This window comes from Dermacentor variabilis, chromosome 5, assembly GCF_050947875.1.
Source record: "Dermacentor variabilis isolate Ectoservices chromosome 5, ASM5094787v1, whole genome shotgun sequence".
NCBI lineage: Eukaryota > Metazoa > Arthropoda > Arachnida > Ixodida > Ixodidae > Dermacentor > Dermacentor variabilis.
The window spans coordinates 141042645-141062299 of record NC_134572.1 but is presented as its reverse complement, the minus strand read 5'-3'; the positions used below and the strand labels follow the sequence as shown (position 1 = coordinate 141062299).

At 43.0% G+C, this 19655-nt stretch overlaps 1 long non-coding RNA gene across 2 annotated transcripts in view; it reads left to right on the top strand.

Moving 5' to 3' along the window:
- The first annotated feature begins 1145 nt into the window (after positions 1-1145).
- The window catches only part of LOC142583199 (uncharacterized), a 201838-nt gene continuing 183328 nt past the window's right edge, over positions 1146-19655 (top strand). Inside the window, exon 1 of one of the 2 annotated variants that reach the window (XR_012828568.1) lies at positions 1146-1513. This is a non-coding gene — a long non-coding RNA (uncharacterized LOC142583199). The remainder of the gene's footprint in view (positions 1514-19655) is intronic. The other variant, XR_012828569.1, reaches the window with a different exon arrangement.

The window sequence follows — 19655 nt, the reverse complement described above, 5'->3', positions numbered from 1 at the left end:
CATCGATAACATTCTAGAAGCTTAGGATAGATGCAGACACGTCCTGCGCTGAGCTATGACGTTTAACATTCGTTATCCGGTAAATGGTGGCACCGGGAAAAGATAAACGAGTACACGTGTCAATATGCGTGCAATATTATTAGTCATGATATGTGACGACGTTTACTGATGATGCTGGAGATTCAGTTGAACACTTGTATTAATACAAGCGAAACAAGGCGAAAGTGATGTAATCATGACGTGAAAATAATGTTATTGAAATATCAAAATTATGCATTCATTATTTATTTTATATTTAGCATTTGATACAAATTGGTCGGAAATTCAGCTGTAAGCAAATTGTTTTAGCAACTTTAGACAGTCGTATAAATAATATTATACCACCGTTACATTCGTGCAGAGAGAGCCTAAAGTGAGAACCGTCCTCAGACTTAACCCGTTCCGTCAAGACACATTTTAATTCTAAGAAACGCAGGCTTTAAGCAGCGAGCAAAGCTTCGCTTGAAAGGTGCATGAAGGTAGAAGCTTTAAGAAACCCTAACCAGAAATCTGTAGCAGCATCTACAGAAGGAATGAAAATGCTTTAATAAACGCTTGTTTAGGTGAAGTATGACGGAGGCTACACATCTTACGCGGCAACACTGTATAGAAGTGCTAATTACGAGAACGTTTCAATTTGTTCGATAATAAATGAGCGTAAGCCTCCGCAACTGCTAGCCTTACTTCTAGTTCCTCAACGTTTTCCGGAAATGTATTTACTTTTGTTACGTTTTCCAAGTACGACTTAAAAGCAGCTGAATAATCTTGTTGCCTCTGCTCGAAATTTTAGAGCTAAACGAGCATTCCGTTTTTCAGCACCATGTTCGAGAAAATTATCTTCTCGGTGTAGGGGAATATTTCTCCTAACACGTGAGGAACACAGAGTCGTTCATATGCGAAGCGGTCGTCCCCTAGTATCCCCAGCGTCTCGGTCGTTCTGCCCCGCTGGAGCGAACTGCCGGTGTCCAGGGATACTCGAGCGAGTACCTGGGGAGTTTCTTGGCGCATCGAGTCCACGTCCGCCTTGGGGACTTTTCCTCCCTTACCGCCGTGCCCCCTCGAAGCCGGCTGGGGATGGACAAGTCGACGCGGCATCGAGTCGCGTCAGCAACGCCTCCCCCAGATGCTCTTCCGCGGACCACGAGGGGAGCCGAACGCTGCTCGTCGTCAGGATCTTCTCGGTGGATTCGTACGTCACTCGCAGTGATCGGCGCCACCGGTAAACTCACGTGTGACCAGGATTACTACGACAGCTGTCCAGTGGCAGTTAATATCAAGAGATACACCAGGAATAATTGCAAGAAGATGCGTATGTGTTGTGTTAGGGCAGTGCGCTATCCCTGGGTGCTATTTGAAAGGCTAGATCGCCGAAGTTGTGTGTGGTGGGCTTATTGTGGCGTGTCGTGCTTGTGCGTGTCGTGAAAGTGGATAACCTGGATACATGTCTCGCCGAAGAAAGGAAATAACAGAAAAGGTTTGTATTTCTTTCTCTTTCATCTCAGCCGAATTTGCGGTTATCACGGCCGCCAATATCAGTCTCGATCGTCTCGTATCGTCCTGAAAGTCCCTTGTCACAACATGTAGCCAGAAACTTGACAATTATTATGTATCTTTTCTGGCTGCATCTCCTTTCCTGCGATTTGGAGCCTGCCTTCGAGGGGTTGGGTGCAGTATGTAGGTGAAATTCGATCATTATGTCCAGGCAACGTTATTTAAAATAAATATCTGTGATTAAATTTTAGCCCTTTAACGGGCAGCCGCAAACATTATTCCCACCATTTGTTCCTCGCTCTTAAGTTCGAGGTGAAATTTTTGCCACCGCCATCCTCATGCCACCCTGTCATCATTTAACGGTAGTTATAAAAAGCTGGTGGAGAGGGGGGCTAAATGCCAGCTTATGCTAATTAGCACAAATTTCGATGCATTGGCCCCTTTTCCCGCATGGCGGTTAAGTTGTGTTCCCACTCACGCTCAGCTTTAAGCAAATTTTCTCTACATACTGGAAAAGGTTCGTATAGCTCTTTAAATTTTCACTCAATGAACAAATATACAGGGTGTCCAACTATCGCGTACCAAGATATAAATTTCTGAAAATGCCACGTAGTTGGACAGAACCAAGATAATGTTTGCCGTCGCATGGAGATGCTCAGATTACTTGTTTGCATTCCACCAAATTACATAATTATTAATTCATAATTATTCAACTTTTCAAATATTTTAATTTGACTCAGAGTGTCAATGAGAAAATTGTAGAGCCACAAGGAAGCTCCCGATACAGCTTTCTGTTGCTCAATACGTGCTACATAAAAGTGTTTTCTCCGAGCATGAAAAAAGCCTGCGAATACGTGCAAAGTGGTTCGGGCGTGCAATTTTCATCTAATTATAATATTTGAGAAGTAGAGTAATTATTTAAGGCTAATTATCGAATTACGAGGAATGAAACAATAATTCTCCAAGTTACGGCAAGCAACACTGCCTTGGTTCTATCCAGCTGTGTGGAATTTGCATATTCTTAAATTTAGGTGCATGATAGCTGAGGCACCCTATGACCGAGGTAGATGTGAGTTTATGATAATAGTGCTCTGTATTCTCCATGCGTGACAAGGGAGCGCGCTTTTTCGATATTTGTTTAGTGTTCTTCACGCACTTTCTCAGGTTTCGTTCAAAACAAATACGACCGACAAAAACTAACTGTTGTGAGTGCGCGCCTGCTGGAAACAGGCACCTTACAGAAGGTGTCGGAATTGCAGCCCCAAGACTGCCGATGAATGCGGCCTACACCATTCTTATTCCCTCATTATTGTACACATGTTATTCGATCAATTAACTGCCGGAAAATTAAATAAATAGTTCGTGCATTAACTACCGGGCTGCGGGACGATAATTCGCTGCAAAGTGTTCCGTATACTGCTGCTTCAAAAATTACTTGTATTTTCGAAAAAAGAAGAACGTTTTATAAAGTGTTTGTGTTGAAATGTAGCCCAGGAGCGTCGTCTTCATAGTGTCTACCAAAATTTCCACGCGAGAGCATGTGGCCCAGCTGCTACAAGAAATTCTGCCGATTTGTTCAAAAATTCTTTGCAATCAGCTTTCCATGAATAGCACGCACTGATCCGCTTTGAGCGAGTTATATTTTACTTAGGGATCTAGCCTGATAATAATTTATAAAATCACCAAATGAATTGTTTCGTTTGTCCTTCAAGCGGCTTTTCGTCTTCAATTCTATGGTATTACACTCTAAGCGGGGACAATAATAATAATAATAATAATAATAATAATAATAATAATAATAATAATAATAATCCAAGCGCATTTTCCTTCTGAAATTACTGACTTTTCATTGTTCGGGTTCACTCTTCGTCATTACCAGGCCGCCTTCGTCTCGCTTTTTAAGCACCACATTTATTTCTTGCACCGTATAGACACAGTCTGACTGCTAGAGTCACGAATAACACAACAAAGTTGAAGTTTGTTCATTATTTCTGGAAAATATTATTGAAATCGTAATATCTTGCGCCACCGCAGACACCGTTTTGTCCGCACTTGAAGTTATCGCTACCGATGAACTGAACGTCGTTAAATGTCCTCTTTTCTACTGCCACAACACAAAGGATTCCGTATTTCTGCGTATTATAACACAACATCTTCTCAGAAGTACCGAAACTTAAGCGAGTTAATTGGTATGCATTCATAATTAACAAAGTTCCAACTAGCGCGAAACGTCGCCAATCAGAAAACACGGAAAGCCTTGTCCGGTTTAGTTTCCTTGCCCTCACTTTGCGTCTTTTCGCGCTTCTTGGAGCTTCCTTAAATATGAATATATTCTTGAATGCGGCGCAACATAAGCGATCCTGCTCTTTGACGTTGCAAGAAAAACTGCTATAGATGAGCGCGAATGGAATTTATATTAGAATATTCATCATGAATCAATGATCCTTTTATTTATGTAGGAACGATTTGAATAATTTCTAGTGTGTTGGTACGCTTTTATACACTTTAGACTATTAATAGCCAATATTTTTGTTGTACCTATCAATTCTTTGCCTTCCCTACTTGACATTGATTCTGTGAAAGCCACGGCATCCGATAGAGCACTATGCATAGTGATAGTAATGCCCCATACTTTATGTTATCTCCTCAATCAAGTTTATATGTGTGTTTAGAGGATGTCATGGCCAAATTTACTGTGGCGTGTAAGTACACGATTTCCTGACAGATGGCAGATGTGCTAAGTACTCGATTTGCTCAACTTTGTTCTAATGTCTCTAATTAGGCGATGGAGAAGTGTACTTACGTCAGAAGTAAATACAGTTGAGATTTCAAAAAGTGGTATTAAAGTATTCCAGGGTTTCCAATTTATTTTAGGCGTAGCGAAATAGTTTTAGTTGAGAAAGGTCAATAGTGCTACAGTTAGGTATTCCCACCCAGTGTGACAAATGTAGTTCTTGGAGATTTTCCCAAATATAAAATACGCTTTTGTTTATGACGTGTCTGAAAGCAGGTTGAACAAGAAGTGATTCAATTAGTACTATAACTGAGCATGAACCTTCGCAAGTCGTTCGCAAATCCAGGCTCGCGATTAAGACTCTGGCTGAAACCGCAGTTGAGGGCTGGTTTGGAGACGGCGATTGTTCTGTGTTCCCTTATAAAAATTTTAAGGAGCCTATAAACAGTTGCAGCTAATATTTCATAACGTTTCTGCAGACATATTTCTGGACGTGCCTATACATAGTGTATAAATTTATGGCTTTACGTTCTTGTAGTCTATTGTCTACAGCATTACTATACACATCCCTGCATCAAGTCTATGGACAGATGTCTATTAACCGTCTACTGGAAATCAATGAGCTTCTAACTTTATATTTTATCTACTTCTTTAAATAAAGGTCTACAAATTCTTTTAGACTATTTCTATAGGCTAATGCTGTTGTATACTTCATGACTATAGTCTGCAGACTGCCTTTAGATATTGAGAGACATGATTCTTAGAAAGGTAAGGAGGTTATCCCAGAAGTAGTGCCAATTGGATACTCTAGAAGGACTAGGGAGATAAAAAAGAAAGACAAGTCGACAGAAAGTCTACAGACTCATGGCCTTACACTTTTGCTGACTATTTCCTACAGACTCTCTGTAGACATTTTTATAGACACGTCTTTGGAGAGTCTTTAGAATTGCAATCTTCCGCATTGTATCACCTACTCTCAACAAAGAGAGAGAGAGAAAGCAATAAAAGGAAACACAAGGAGGTCAACCAGACAAGATGCCCTTTCTTAACCCTACACAAGGGGCAAAAAATGGGGGAGTAAGAAGTGGAAATGAGGGACTGTACACTGCGCGCTCGCGGGAAGATGTACTGGAGTATCGTAACTGCTCTCACAGGCCAGTACACTTCATTAACTGCACTAGCGTATGAATGTGTTTTTCTGCCTGCAATGCATGTGGCCGCACGGTCCGAGCATTTTGACTCGGAAAATGGTCTCAAATCCAGCCAGCTGAATGTTGACTGGAGGAGAGCCCTTGAAAGTCGCAGCAAGTATAGATACACAATAGGTGCTCTATAGTTTCCTCCAATCAACAACAGTCGCACTTCGAGCAATTGGTCATTCCAATGTAGTAGGAGTAAGCGTTTGTGTACGCTTTTTCCTACCACGGCAGGAAAGGCTAGATAGCTATCCTAGTAGTACTGAGGAATTGAGCTTACCGAGTTGGAAATTGGAGACACTCGAATAACTCCAGAAAATGCGGTCAAAGTTCCCAGGCAGCTCCCGTCCTCGCAAGCCGGGAAGCCTTGTCAGCAAAGTCACTGCCGACGATGTTACAATTAGCCTGTAGCCACTGAAAGGCGATGTTGTGCCCTACTTACACTTAATATATCTCCTTACTCTCGGATACTATGTAGTTGTATGCTCTGTGACGTAAAGCAGCTTGGAGGCTGCGGAGAGCTGCGTTATCATCACAAAACGTGACCCATTCCAGTGCCGGTTCATCGGTGACGAAGTTAAAAGCTCCACGGAGGGCTATAAGTTCTACAGCCATAGATATTTTGTGTGACACCTTGAATTTGACAGCGATCTTGATTTGCTTTACTTCCCGCAAAGGAGAGAGATCACTCGGGACCCACGAAAGCAGCTGCTGAGCTGGTAGGTGGGGTGAAACTATCATTATGAATATGTATAAAGCCTCGGTCTGTCTGGCGCAGTACTAACAGCGTCAGGTACTTCAAAGCGAGGAACGAATTGCAGGCCTTCATTGTAACTTCGGGAACTGCTAGGTTCCGTCGAGGCTACTATAATCACCCCAGGGAAAATTAATGCGCCGCAGCTGTAGAAGTCGACGGTGTCAACACTTGGTGACCTTTAATCACTCGTGAAAAGATCGCTTGAGGTCGCTGTATTGACAGGGAAGCAAAGCAACGGTCGGAAATCCGTCTCAGATGGCGAATGACCGTTGTGAGGGAGGTGCGACAAAAAAAAGCACGCTGGCTACGTTGGTATAGCGTCAAAAAAAGAAAAAGTCGTACATGGAAACACGTTTTTTACTGTCCAACGTTTCGGCTGGCGGGGCAGCGTTCGTAAGTAGAGCTGCCCCGCCATACCCGTTTGATACTCGCTTGTGATCAGCTTCTCGTGAAAATAGCTTTCATTACATTACTTACCGTGGATTGTAGAAGCCTTATTTTTTTGTCGTTGTTACACTGTGGCTAAAGTCATGCTATCACAACTGTGAAGTGTGTGTAAAGGATTGTTGGTAGTATCTATTCAGGTTATGTGACAAGGTCAATGAATTAACTGTTCTATACGTGGCAGCTACTCTATCTACCACCCCGTCACTCCTTCCCATTCTTAGCTACCGTAATGATATAACTGCCTCCTCATACTATATGTAGGTCTAAAAAAGGCGGTATAGCACACTCCATAGTATATCATTTCAATGGCCTATAACTTCCGCGAAATTCTTGGTGCCTCCGCTTTGATTCGTTCTATCCGAAATCGGCCCAGGTTAAGGACTTTTGAGGCATGTGTACACATCTATAGACACACTATAAACGCCAAGTAGACTTGAAGTCGTATGACGTTTGCAGCGTCGGTTGTTAATTAGTTTATCCACGCTATGCAGGAACCAGCATCCGTGTGAACATAACTTTTGTGGACCTTCGCGCTAGGTTTCACCAGGGGTTACGCTGAAAACCACGCACAATACTTCACATACGAGAGAGGTATACCATGACGACACTTTAAAAATGACTAGTGTAGGTCCTCAAACATAGTCTGGTTAAATCCTAATGACCGCAATTCATCGACAAAGAGGAAGACTCCACGACTGAAAGTGCGCGTTGGTGCACCACAAATAAAGGCTGTGAATTCACTGAAAAAAAAAGTGGACAACGTAATGACCATTGCCTACACACAATTTTAAGACTGAAACTTGATTAAAAGAAGTAAGCAACCCTTGGGCTTTTCTCAACATGGAGCTTATGCAATGTGAATGAGCTAAAGTAAATGTAAAGCTCATAGATATCTGTCTAACAGCCTCGGTTGTACAGGCTCGGCTCTAAATTAAAAACGTTTCGTGTTTTATTGCGAGAGCAGTGTTCTATATTTTATGAGAGCATCTTTCAGCGGAACCAGTGTTTCAACACCGCTCTCCCTGCTTTCTGCTTTTCTTCAATGTCGTGGCGTGTTGAAAATGCCATCGTCGGCCTCAGTGATCTGCTCTTTTGAGAACTAGCGGCTCTCGACGAGGATGAGATCACCGAGGGTATTCCACAATCTTCATAAGAAAACCAACAACTTGATAGCAAAACAACAGACGAGTTGATCAGTGGCATCCAGTCGGGAGCGCAAGCCACACGCAAACCCTTTGAAACATAAGTGGATTGCATACAAACTACATTACCAGCGCATTTGTGTGGCATCCTACCTCTCCTTGCAAGAACGCGGCGTATACAAGTACAACAGAAAGAAACAACCTGTTTCTGAAACTCCTGCGACATTCTGTCGCCGCACTGGGCAACATTGTGTATGCCATAGCGCGCTTTAGTTATTTGCACCTTTGTACTAGTATTATTTCACATGTATTTTGTCATCCTGTGCGTATGTTTCCCGAAGTGCAGTCTGCTCTCACCTTTTGTGTAGGGATACACGGATTATCTCATGAATGTGTATTTTTCACCAGTGCACCTGTATATCGGGCAACAATCTGAACCTCACAAGCCTGATCAGCACTCAGGGTGTGTATATGGCGTATAGTCCACCTCCTTCCTTTATATCTCAGGGCACATTGAGAGCTGGGCTATTCTTAGCTTTCACCATCCTTGAATTCCTAAGGTTAGGATGTTTCTTCTTACAATATAATTTCTGCTGACTAGTACTGCACTAAAAGGAGTCTCACCTAGTGCTAGAAGCGGTACCAACACAGCGCTAATGTTGCTCCAACGTGGCCTGATGTAAGATCGGATTGGGCCAACGTTGCTGCTATAATGACCGAACATTGCGTGCAGCCAAGGACACCTGTGAACGTTTTAAAGCGGCAGACGCTTTCTTTTGTGCGTTTGGAAAAATGACCATGTATGGTGCACCGGTTGCACGTTCAATAACCCCAGCTGGTCGAATTATACGGAGTTGCCCGTTATAAGGCGTGCCTCACAATCAGATAAGAGTTTTGGCGCGTGAAAGCCTTGAATACTTTTTATTGCCTAAGGGGGCGGCCTTTAGTTGGTTTAAAGATGTGAAGGAGTGTTCTTGTAGTTGTGTGGAACTTATGAGTACTTTTTATTTTGTTTTGTTTTAGTTTCTCGTGGACAATGTGCGTAGACGCCTGTAACGTATCATTCCGATCAGCCTATATAGGCACAGGAAATGCAGTTTCATTATCTACGTAATTTGAGGATGCAAGTATATTCACCTAACTTACCCACAGTATCAACGTTCGGTAAATGGTAAATGTTTGGAACAGCTTACGTTTTATAACCTGTACAATGCAGGGCGTTTCGAGAGAGCGCGTGCTTTTATTAGCCTGCATAAGAAGTGCATCATGCCCCGTATTCGTTCCTCGTTCTCTTGGGGCCAGCACATGATAACGCAGACGATGTCTTAGAAAGTGCCCTAATCCTACCGTAGAAAGGGCCCTAACAGTACAGAAGATAAAAAGAAACTCGAAACTACGAATGGGAGTTGGGGATTCGTCGTAATTTTATTCAGACTGTATAATTTAGGTAGTGTAATCTTATGTTTGTATCATTCGGTGGTCAAGACTGTCTTTATTTCATCTGCTGATGAAAAGATGTAAACATGGATCAAAAATTTCTCAATATGGCAGACTTTATCACCAACTCTAGCACGACCGCTTTCTGAACGCTGACTGCTCTTGAAAAGAAGTTAGCTGACTGATAACAAAGTTCTGAGGAGTGACATGAAACGCATGCAGGTTGTCAAAAAATCTCTGATCAGTTTAATTTTGCGTATAGCACGGTCCTGCCGCTGCATTCTGGACAAGCACTCCGACCAAAGCAAGAACAAAGCCCAGCCTCGGCTTGATACATTCCGCGCTGAGCACAATAAAAAGCATTTTGAAGAACCCGAAACTCTTTTTCCTGTCCTCTTACGATAGTGAGTACTAATCAGTGACAATGTGAAGGTTTATTAAAATAAAGTGAACCTCCTTAATCACGTGATAATCGTCACGCGCACTGTCGCAAGTGATTGCGCAAGCAAACTTCGCTGTAGGAACATGCACTGTGTCTCATCTGAGTTGTTCGAAAACGCGTGGTGATAGGTTATGTGGGAAATTAGACAGATTGCGACGGAATTACTGTATCCGCGTTATCAGTCATATTGAAATTGCTATAATTTATAATTGAAATTTATTTACCCAATGAACGCCTGCTAGCTTGTTCACTAGGTGAGATAGACGCTGGCTCAAAATAAAACAGATCGCTCTTTCAGAGTGTAGTCTCAAGCCTGGGTACAAATTAGCAATACGGAAGTGTTACGGGCCGCTTCTGATGAATCCGGCTCAATTTGGAGTACAGCCGGAACGGGTGGTATCGAGAGCGTGACTGACGCACCCGATGGATGGAGCCCTTGATGACCTGAGACAGGCGACGCCACCGATCCACCATGATCGGGGTCGGAAACTGGACCAAGCAGACGCCAATTTGCACAGCGATACTCCGGAGTGACTTCATTGACCAGCCACCGTTGGACACTCGTAATAGCCAAAAGAAGGCGATTGGAGAGAGTGTCGTCGACCAGTGGTATTTTTTTTTTCTTTTTGGACATAGCATCTGTTTTACCATTGCTGTCAGTTTCCGTTTGGTCGTATTTACGGTATTTACAGGTCAGAAATTGTTTTGTTGAAAACATTTGGTGGCGCTATTTCGTATATGCGAAAACGAGTTTCGCTGCCCTGAAACAATGCTGAAATGTTTTCATCATGATGTACGACCTTTCTAACCCAGCAAATTTTTATATGTATAGTTGTGTTATATTTGCCAACTTGCAAGCTTTACGGCTTTTCTGAGTGTCGGAATACTTGTAAGTGTTGAATGCTTGTTACATTTAAACGCCACTGCAGAGATGCCGAAGATGGTGGCTACAAAAACATCGTCATAGGGACGATCGCGTTCCGTATGAAGGGCAGGACCAATGTTTTGCACGTATCGCATTAGGGAGTTCAAGTTGAGCCGAATCTCTCGCCGAAGCTTCTCCTATGTATATTCGGTCGTCCAAGCTCAAACAAACTGTATTTCCAATATAACACTGCGGAAACACTTACTGACTGCTCCCTAAACGCAAAAAAATAATCGTAATCTACATCACATATGTTCAAAACCACACACCTTGCCATTGCAAGTAGAGCATGCTGTCAATCTGTGAAGCTGTGGTCCGCAAATACTGCTTTCCTGTATGACTGATTCCCCTCTCGTGACGGGGAGCGAACAAAAAACACCTACCCGACAAGTTTGCCGCTTGCCTCTACTAGAAGAACTTTGGTTAGTTCGCATTCCCCTTGACTAGTAATAACTTCCACAGTGTCTTTCCTTCTTCTTTCTTTCCCTTTAAGTTTGCCGCAACACACAATGCTTCTACTCACTTTCAGTAGTGCAGTTTCAGTCGAGATAAAACTTTTTATGTTGGAGGACAGGAATGGAATGTCTAAACGACTTCCTACTCGGTAACTCGGAAGATAAGTTCTTCGAGGTATGTGACAAATTGCACGAATATTTAAAACTCGAGTGAGAGACGCTTTGGGGCGCATTCTGACTTCCAAATGCTCGTGATCAATCAACGGCGCTTCGGGACGCAAGCCAGCCGCTCCGCAATCACTAACGACGCCTCATCGAAACCCCGCGTCTCGCGTTCCCCCAGCCATTTTGCCTAATGCTCAAACTGCCTGGAAGAACCGCCAGATAGCTTACCTTTCCCGGTAACTTGAATTCCCGCTTGATCGGGTTATCGAAGATTTCTGACTGTTTACTTAACTTATTTTGCATCGCTTGCCTGTTGCGCATGGTATGCTCCCCTTGAGACATTGTGTAGACGTCTCAATCTGCATGCAGTGACACAGGTGGTGCGGCATCTCTGGCGAAGCAGCCAATCCCACCTACGAGAATTCCGCGGTGCCTTCGAGTGGTCGTTTATCTATCTGGCAAAGTGCGCTGCTCATCTATCATCCGACACTTAAGTAAACTTTTTCCCCCGTGGCTGAACGGCACTATATATAGGACCACACTGGCTAGGAGAGCTTTTAGCGTAGATGACTCGGGAAAAAATAAATTATTACTGCCAATAATCAGCGTAGATGACTCGGGAAAAAACGAATTATTACTTCCAATAATGAGAGCAACGAAACGGGTGACTTAACGGTCCTTGTCCAGGAAGCGTGGTGTAAGGTTTTATTCAATAAAATGATATTACTTAAGACTTTACGAGAGATAAGTGTGGTTTGTTGCCAAGCGTTAAATCTACGCACTTTGTCTCGCATGCCGCGCCGGAGTTCGCATTGGCGCTACATTGGCAAAAATATTGTTTTTTAATTTTGAAATTGTAGATGGCTGTGCTCACCACATGCGCTATTGGTCGCAAACAAACATGCATAATTTTCAGTGTTGGAGCAAAATTCGTCGTGGTAGCCCCATGGCTATGCCGTTGCACTGCTGAGCTCAAGGCCGTGGGTACGATCCCGGCCACGGCTGCTGCATTTCTACGAGGAAGGAATGAAGAAAAAAAAACAAGACCGGCTGTGTACTTGGATTTAAGTGCGCGTTAAGAGGAAGCTTTAGCTAGAGGGTGCTCCTAGCTAAATACATTTGTAAGGAGTCATCGTTCTTCTCGGCAACCACTGCACCAAATTTGATAAGGTTTGTCGCATTTAAAAGAAAAAAAGGAAAGATGTAATGACTGTTGGTAGAAAATGTTCGAATTAGGCCGTCAATTCTTTTAATAAAGATTGTTGATTATCGCTAACTAACACAAGAGCAAAACTATAAAGTTTGCAACTCTGCAACTCAGCAACAAAAAAAAAATTATACCACAAATCTGTAAATTGCATCTCATAGTGCATCTAAAACGGACAAAATCATTCTATTATACTTGGCTCTCAATTTGACCACTAATATGTGACTAGGAGTATTGCAAAACCATTGTGAATAATGTAACATATTCATGTAAACTATTAATTGATGAATCAAATTTGTCCGCTTTGGATGCTCTAACGAATCACGTTTACAGAATTGCTATAGCTGTCCTTATTGCAAATCTATGAATATGTTACATTCGATCGTGCTTCTATTCTTTTCAAACTTAGCATTTTTTAAAAGTCCAATTTCAGAAATTCAGGCCCAAAGTGAAAATTCCGCTTCAAACTATCACTAGCATTTAACTTTCCCTTTCAAATGCAAAAAAGTTCATTAAAATCGGCCGGGTGGTTATCTCGTAAAAGCGTTTCTGCGTCTTACGTGTACATGAATAGGCGGCCTCACAGGTGGGTCCGATCTAAGCTTCCTCTTAAAGACGCTCAAAATTGATGTGGAGTTGCCCACTAAGGCGTGCTTCATAATCGGCTCCTAGCTTTAGCACGTGAAACACCCGAATTTAGGATAATAATTTGGCACACACATAAAAAAGGGAAACGCCCTTACGTCGCTATTTTAGATCAGTACACCGCCTAAAGCAACGAAATGTACCAGTAAGATAAAGTTGTTGCGCAGTATATTCAAGGTGCCTGACATAATAGCGTTGAAATCGGGACAGGTGGCTACCATGCTCCATTCTTGCACTGAGGATGACACTGGCTCGTATGTGGATTGCGATAACGCTACTTAACATTACTGTTTCCAAAGTCGGTATTTGCCCAACAGCTTTTACTGCGAACAAGTGGTTCCTGCACAGACAATTATGTTACTTGGTGTTTCGCAAAACATGCCGTAAGCTCCTGTCAAAAAGGCAACGCTGACTCCACATACGGGCACACTAACGCCACTTTAGGCAATGTTCGTGGGCTAAACTTTACTGTTTCCCAAGTCAGTGTTTGCCCAGTGGCATTTAATCAGTACATGCAGCTCCTGTACAGACAATTATTATTACTTGATGTGTCGCTCAAGAACTCACAAGTTCGTGTCAAGAAGGCAACGTTCTCTCCATATACGGGCACACTAGCGCCACTTTATGCAATGTTCGTGCACTCCTCCCGGAAATTAACGCGTACAGTTTATGTGAGTGGCAATATCGGAGCTGTGCATACAAGAAAAATCCATCTAATGCCGCAGAAGTGCACCGCTCATAAATTCTCGACGGGTCGTTTTTCTTACTTCCTCGATTTTCGGAACCGCGCTACCATTTAAAAAACAATTACGGCGCGCTGCTACATTTTAAAGCCGACGCTCACTCGCCTAATAAATTTCGTTGATCGAGGGGGATCTGTGATGACAGGACCGGCTGCGAGTTATGAAAAATTGCCGTTTTCGAAGCACTCGCTGCCTCACGTTGTATAAGCACTTCATCACTTCTCTACACCATACGACGCATTAATATTCGCCAGACAATAATTATTCGCCTACTATACTTAGCGTGAATTTTAAAGGTATTAGCAACACAGTTTGTACGATGTATTTTTTTTTCTATTATATGGGCTTTCCTTTTAAACAGTTTGTCAAGGGCGAACAAACAAAAATAAATGTAAAAAAGTATTGTGAAAGAAGAATACGCAAACAACATGCATAGACGTAATTCATGCGCGTACTTTTCTAACTTTAATTTCTAAGACCCATTATTTTGTCTGTTTGTTTCATTCCTCTCTTCCTTTTCGGTAACTTGCCAGAGCAAAAACTACAGCAGCTAAGAGCCCTGTTCCGGCGCCGTATTGTACAGCCGTCTCTATCGCATTTTAAAGGGTCCTAGTAACGAGCGTTCTACATGCGTGTATGGTATAGTACAACACTTGCTTTCAGAGGCTTTGGATTTAGCTTGAGAACGCCTAATTGAAGGCTGATTAAATATAGGATACAGAGGCAAGACTTGCAACCCAAATTGTTTTTCATATAAAATATTCGTACAGGCACGAGGAGTCTCATTTCAGCAAGTCATTGAGACATTCCTGATCAGATTACTACGATAAATGAACATATACCGCATACGTCACTTGCACACTATGTCATTGGTCTATACTCTTCCGAAAAGAAAGCGCAATAAAGCGGTACATAAATTGCAAGGTATATAAAGGCCAAAACAATTACGGCACTGCTAGAGAGGTCTTGTTACAAATTAATAAGCTTCACTGCGAACGTTATCAGCCGCTGCTACAATTATGATGCTGAAGTTTCGCGGTTATGAAGTCCTTTCTTTTTTTCAAAAATCTAGGTTAAATGCCTTGTCACGCCCCTTTTGCAGGCTGTCAGAGCGCTTCGAAGAGGCAAGGCGAGTATGTCACTTTTGACTGAAGAGCTTCTTTCCCCATGTTCCGTGTCAGTAATGACTTGAAGAAGTTCTGTATAATTCTCAGTGCGTAAAAGTAAGGCTTCAATGTAGAACATGTACACACACCCTGTTTAGGCCTTCTGTACTTGCAGCAAGATATGATTACGTGCCATTATGTGTGTATGTGTGCGTGTTTCAGGTATGTTTTACGCACCTACTAACAAATATATATATACAATTCTCAAGAACAAAGCTACGGGGTTTCAATACCTAACGGGCACCTAACGCTTCTAACAGATTTCCTTATCTCAAAGGCACACTACCGCTTATTGCATTATGTAAGAATACATTCAACTATGGCGTTGGAGATATCTGTTTCGCTTGCTTCTACTGGATCAGAACAGCGAGACTCCATAACGAGTTCACGTATCGTACATGCTCTGCCTGCCAACTCTGTTAGGCATGTGGGAAGCAGAAATCAGTATATAAACAGTATAGAAAGTTATCACACCAGTCGAATGAATTTAATGAACGGGTATATGGGACCATATGAAAAAGTAAAAAAAAATAACGTTATGTCTGGGCTCCTGGGGCATGCGTTTCGAGTGATTTCTCTGAGGTGACAAAGCCCCAGGGATACAAGCTTCTATAATCGCGCCTCTTTTCTGTAGGCGGCAGGTCTGTGCAACTATAGTTATTTTTTGTTCGTCTTATATTTTTTTCCGCGAAGCGGCAGTAGTAGACCCTTTCCAGCCGGCCGCGGTTGCCTCCGATCAAGTTGGGCAGCCATTAGTGAATATATTATGTGCAATAAGGCGAGACTGAGACCTGCAGTGAAACCGGGAGTGGCCCAGACAGAAAACGCCCGAGGGAGAAACGTAGAGCAATCGACGGTGGTCCTGTGCCTCTGCTTGCCAGGGTAATCGGGGCTATTTTGCTGTCTACAAGAAAACAGCAGCAGTAATGACGGAGCAGCGTAGACGACTAAGCGTTCAAGCGTCGCAGTAGCATGTATAGTTAGCCAGTGATGAACCGCGTGGAATGAACCGCATGGAATGAACCGCAAGGAATCAAGTATGGCTTTCCGTTCACGGGTATACTTATGCCGCAAAAAGTAGGGGAAATATATGGAGTCGCCACACATGTTTCGGAAAAAGAAAAAGAAACATTGAAATGGGAAATAGGCGAGAAGATTTTTCAGCACGTTTTTAATAAATCTGAGTTTGTCATTTATCATAATAAACATCCGGAGCTAGCTAAAACGAAGCAGAAATCTAGGCTTATGAGAAAAGACCACAATAAAATTTTATAGTTAACTCTCTATACGGGCATTCTGAGAGAGCATTTTGTCTGAGTAGCGCCGACAAATGGGCGTTCGAGCAGTCCAGTAGTGTAGATTTCAAATAACGCGCGCATAGAAAAAGGTCCAATGATGAAACTCGCTCCCGAGCGTACCACATGATTCTCCTGTACCAGCAAAATAGCTTGTAATCTCTAATACCATATTCGTCGATAGTTAATATATGTCATTTGCAGGCGCACTGCAGCTTTATCGCAAAATTGGTGCAACAGGACATTCAGCTTGCCTGGCGGAAACAACTGGCTCTAAATCGCGACAAGGAGGCATGTAATTACTTATTTATTTCCGATATGAAAATACATGATCGTCGTTATGCTAGAGACAAAACGTGACGTTAACGGTCACCCCACTAAGCTTCAAATGCCACAGTACACGTTTTCACTACATAACGTCATTTGAGAAATATATACAACTTAATAGAAGAAGGTTGGCAAACAGCTTGTAAGCATGATTCAACATTCTTTAGTAACCAGGTAAAGTGAAGAAAAAATAGGAAAAAATGTATGTGCAATACAAAAAAAAAACAACTGCGCAATATAAACACATGAAGCAGAAAAACTGAATAAAGTCAAATAGGATGAAAAGATATATGCAACAAATTGATTTGTTACTTGTTAATAGTTTCTTAATCGTTCTACAACCTGTAAACACGCAGCAATGAAGCTTTCGTCGACTTCATACTAGACATTTAAAGCCCTGTCGTGGTGGCAGGTAGGCAAAATTAACAGTGTACCGTACCGAAGGCAAGCCGCCTTCGGTAAAAACAAAAAAAAGAAAGCCCCGTGGCATGTAAGTAATAATGCCCTGCCTCCGGCTAGCAATAAATATATCCCACCATACAGTAATATCAGCGAATAAGCGAAGCTTTCCGGTGCTTCTCTGTGCGCGAAGTGCTGCCCTAGGTAATCGCACGTTTCTTTACTCTTCGTCGTGGTTTGGCGCTTGCCAACAGCAGACGCCTGCCGCATTTGTCCGGCGTGTAAGGAAGGAAAGAGCAAGTAGACATTAAATCACATATTGTTGCTCACCACGAGATGAAGAACAGAGACCCTCACAGTGCTAATATCGCGCTGCAGGCAAATTACAGCCGACATCTCACCGTATGGCAGACCTCCTTGTGCCTCGATGATGTGTGTGAATTCGCACTTCTCCGTAGGTAAAGGACGTGGACAATTTGCGTCAGCGCTAATCTTTAGCAACGACTACAATACACCAGGCATGCCCTGGCAACAGCCGGCCACGCAGACGGCGAACAGGAAACAAGGCCAAACTACTTGACGTAATTTCTGCGCGTTTCGGTTCTGCCATCGACAACAACACAAGTTTGACCATATTCTTGCATGCGATTTGGAATATCAATAAAGTGAGCGACAGCTTCGAGCTCTTCTGCGATATCTCGCTGTACAGTGTAGTAGAATGTCTAAAGCCAGGCACAAAGATTTTTGCGGGCTTGATATTCTTGCGAGTGCTGAGGACAAGTACATCACGCTCTCTTGTATTTCTGGTAGCCTGCCGCATTGCAGTACGTGCTTTCCGGAATGAAGCAATGAAATTGCCAAGAGAACACTGCGTCACAACTGGTTCAATGCATCAAGTTTTTAGGACTTCGCACTGCCTACGACCGCCAAGAGCAGGTGTGACCACATTTCCGAGTTAAGTACAGCAAGGTACTAACATTACTAACAGAGGTGGTCGGAGAGGCTGCAAAGCTCGGCCGTGTCAAGCATAACACAAGGAAGTCGAGGACTGATTTTCAAGAAAAATGAAATTTCGCAGTTGATAACATTGGTAGTGGTCACAATTGCTTCAGCATCGCTTAACATTGTTACGAAGGCGTTTTAGTCATCACGTACGAATGGAAACGTTATCCATTAAATAGGCGACTGCGACTCACTCAACGACATATATTGCCAACAGAAACTGAGGTTGCAGTTTCTGAGCAGATATAGTTATTATATACGAGTTGTTTCGCGTCGAAGGAAGAGGTGCACTCTTCAGACGACTTTCCGGGTTGCAGTACAGCCACCAGATTGTTTGCGACGCGACATAAGACTTCATTCCCATCGGTGGCCTTCCTGAAAGAAATTGATAATTATTTGTCGATTTTTCAATTCACTCTGGCATATTGACCATTCCGGTTTGAGCGCCGAGCAGTAATATACGTCTCTGCTAAGAAAAACGTTTTTCCCTCTGAACTTCCACTCATTTTGCTTAAAACGCCTAATATTTGGTATCTACTGCACGGTGGATATGTCCCACGTCTGCAGAATAACATCATCAGCAACGGTTCCGATTCAACAAAGCGAACTGCCTCACAGCTGACACCTGCCGCTGTAGGTGCAGTTATTTCATAAAGAGAGATTTACTCAGAGAACCGTAAATCAGGGAGGCTGGTGCAACACCAATTCACATTACCTCTATCAGTGGACTATTTGCATATATATAGACGAAAAAAATCATGAGCCATTCCACTCTGTGAAGGTGGTTGACCGGCGAAGCTGTTTAGCCAGCGACATGGAGGTGACACATAATTTTCAACAAAGGTACGAATTCAATTATTATCTAGATGGGTGGTCGTTGTGACGAAAGGTACGCACACTTATTTATTGATGTATTGATCAATTTATTTGTTGATGTATTGATGGGTGGCAATTATTTCACTCGTGCCAGCAATAACATTCTTTGATAATGTCAAATCTATGCACGTACGCCGCGGGGTGGTCGGCTGGACCGGATCAGTGTAGCATCGCAAGGATATGTCTGCAACACGGAACGCGTAAGCCGCTCCATTTTCGGTACCAACACATCCACATTGAAATCATCAACAACAACAACAACAACAGGGTGAGTGTGATCGTAGCTAATTCACACAAAGTGAGTATCCTTGAACCTTACGGGGCTATGATGGATGGATGGATGGATCAACATTGTTGTGGTCCCTTAGGGCACGCGTTAGCGAGCAGCGGGCAGCGAGGCAGAGTCTCTCCGTCGCTTCGTGGGCCCGTTGGACAGCCCATAACTGTTCTTCGAGGTTGGGGCTGCGTATAACTGCATCCAAGCATGAAGAAGTGTTGCTTTCATCGCCGCGTAACGCGGGACACCGCCAGAGCATGTGGTCTAAATTCGCTAAGTTACTGCATAGTGCACATGCATTTGTTGTCTGAATTTCGGGGTAAATCCTGTCAAGAAGTAGGGGGTCTGGGTACGCCCCGGTCTGTAGAAGCCTTAGTGTTAGAGACTGAGGTCTATTTAATTTAGAATGTGGAAGGGGGTAGATCCTCCTAGCCAAGTAAAAGTGCTTATTAATTTCGTTGTACGAGAAAGGAGAGTCTCGATTGTCT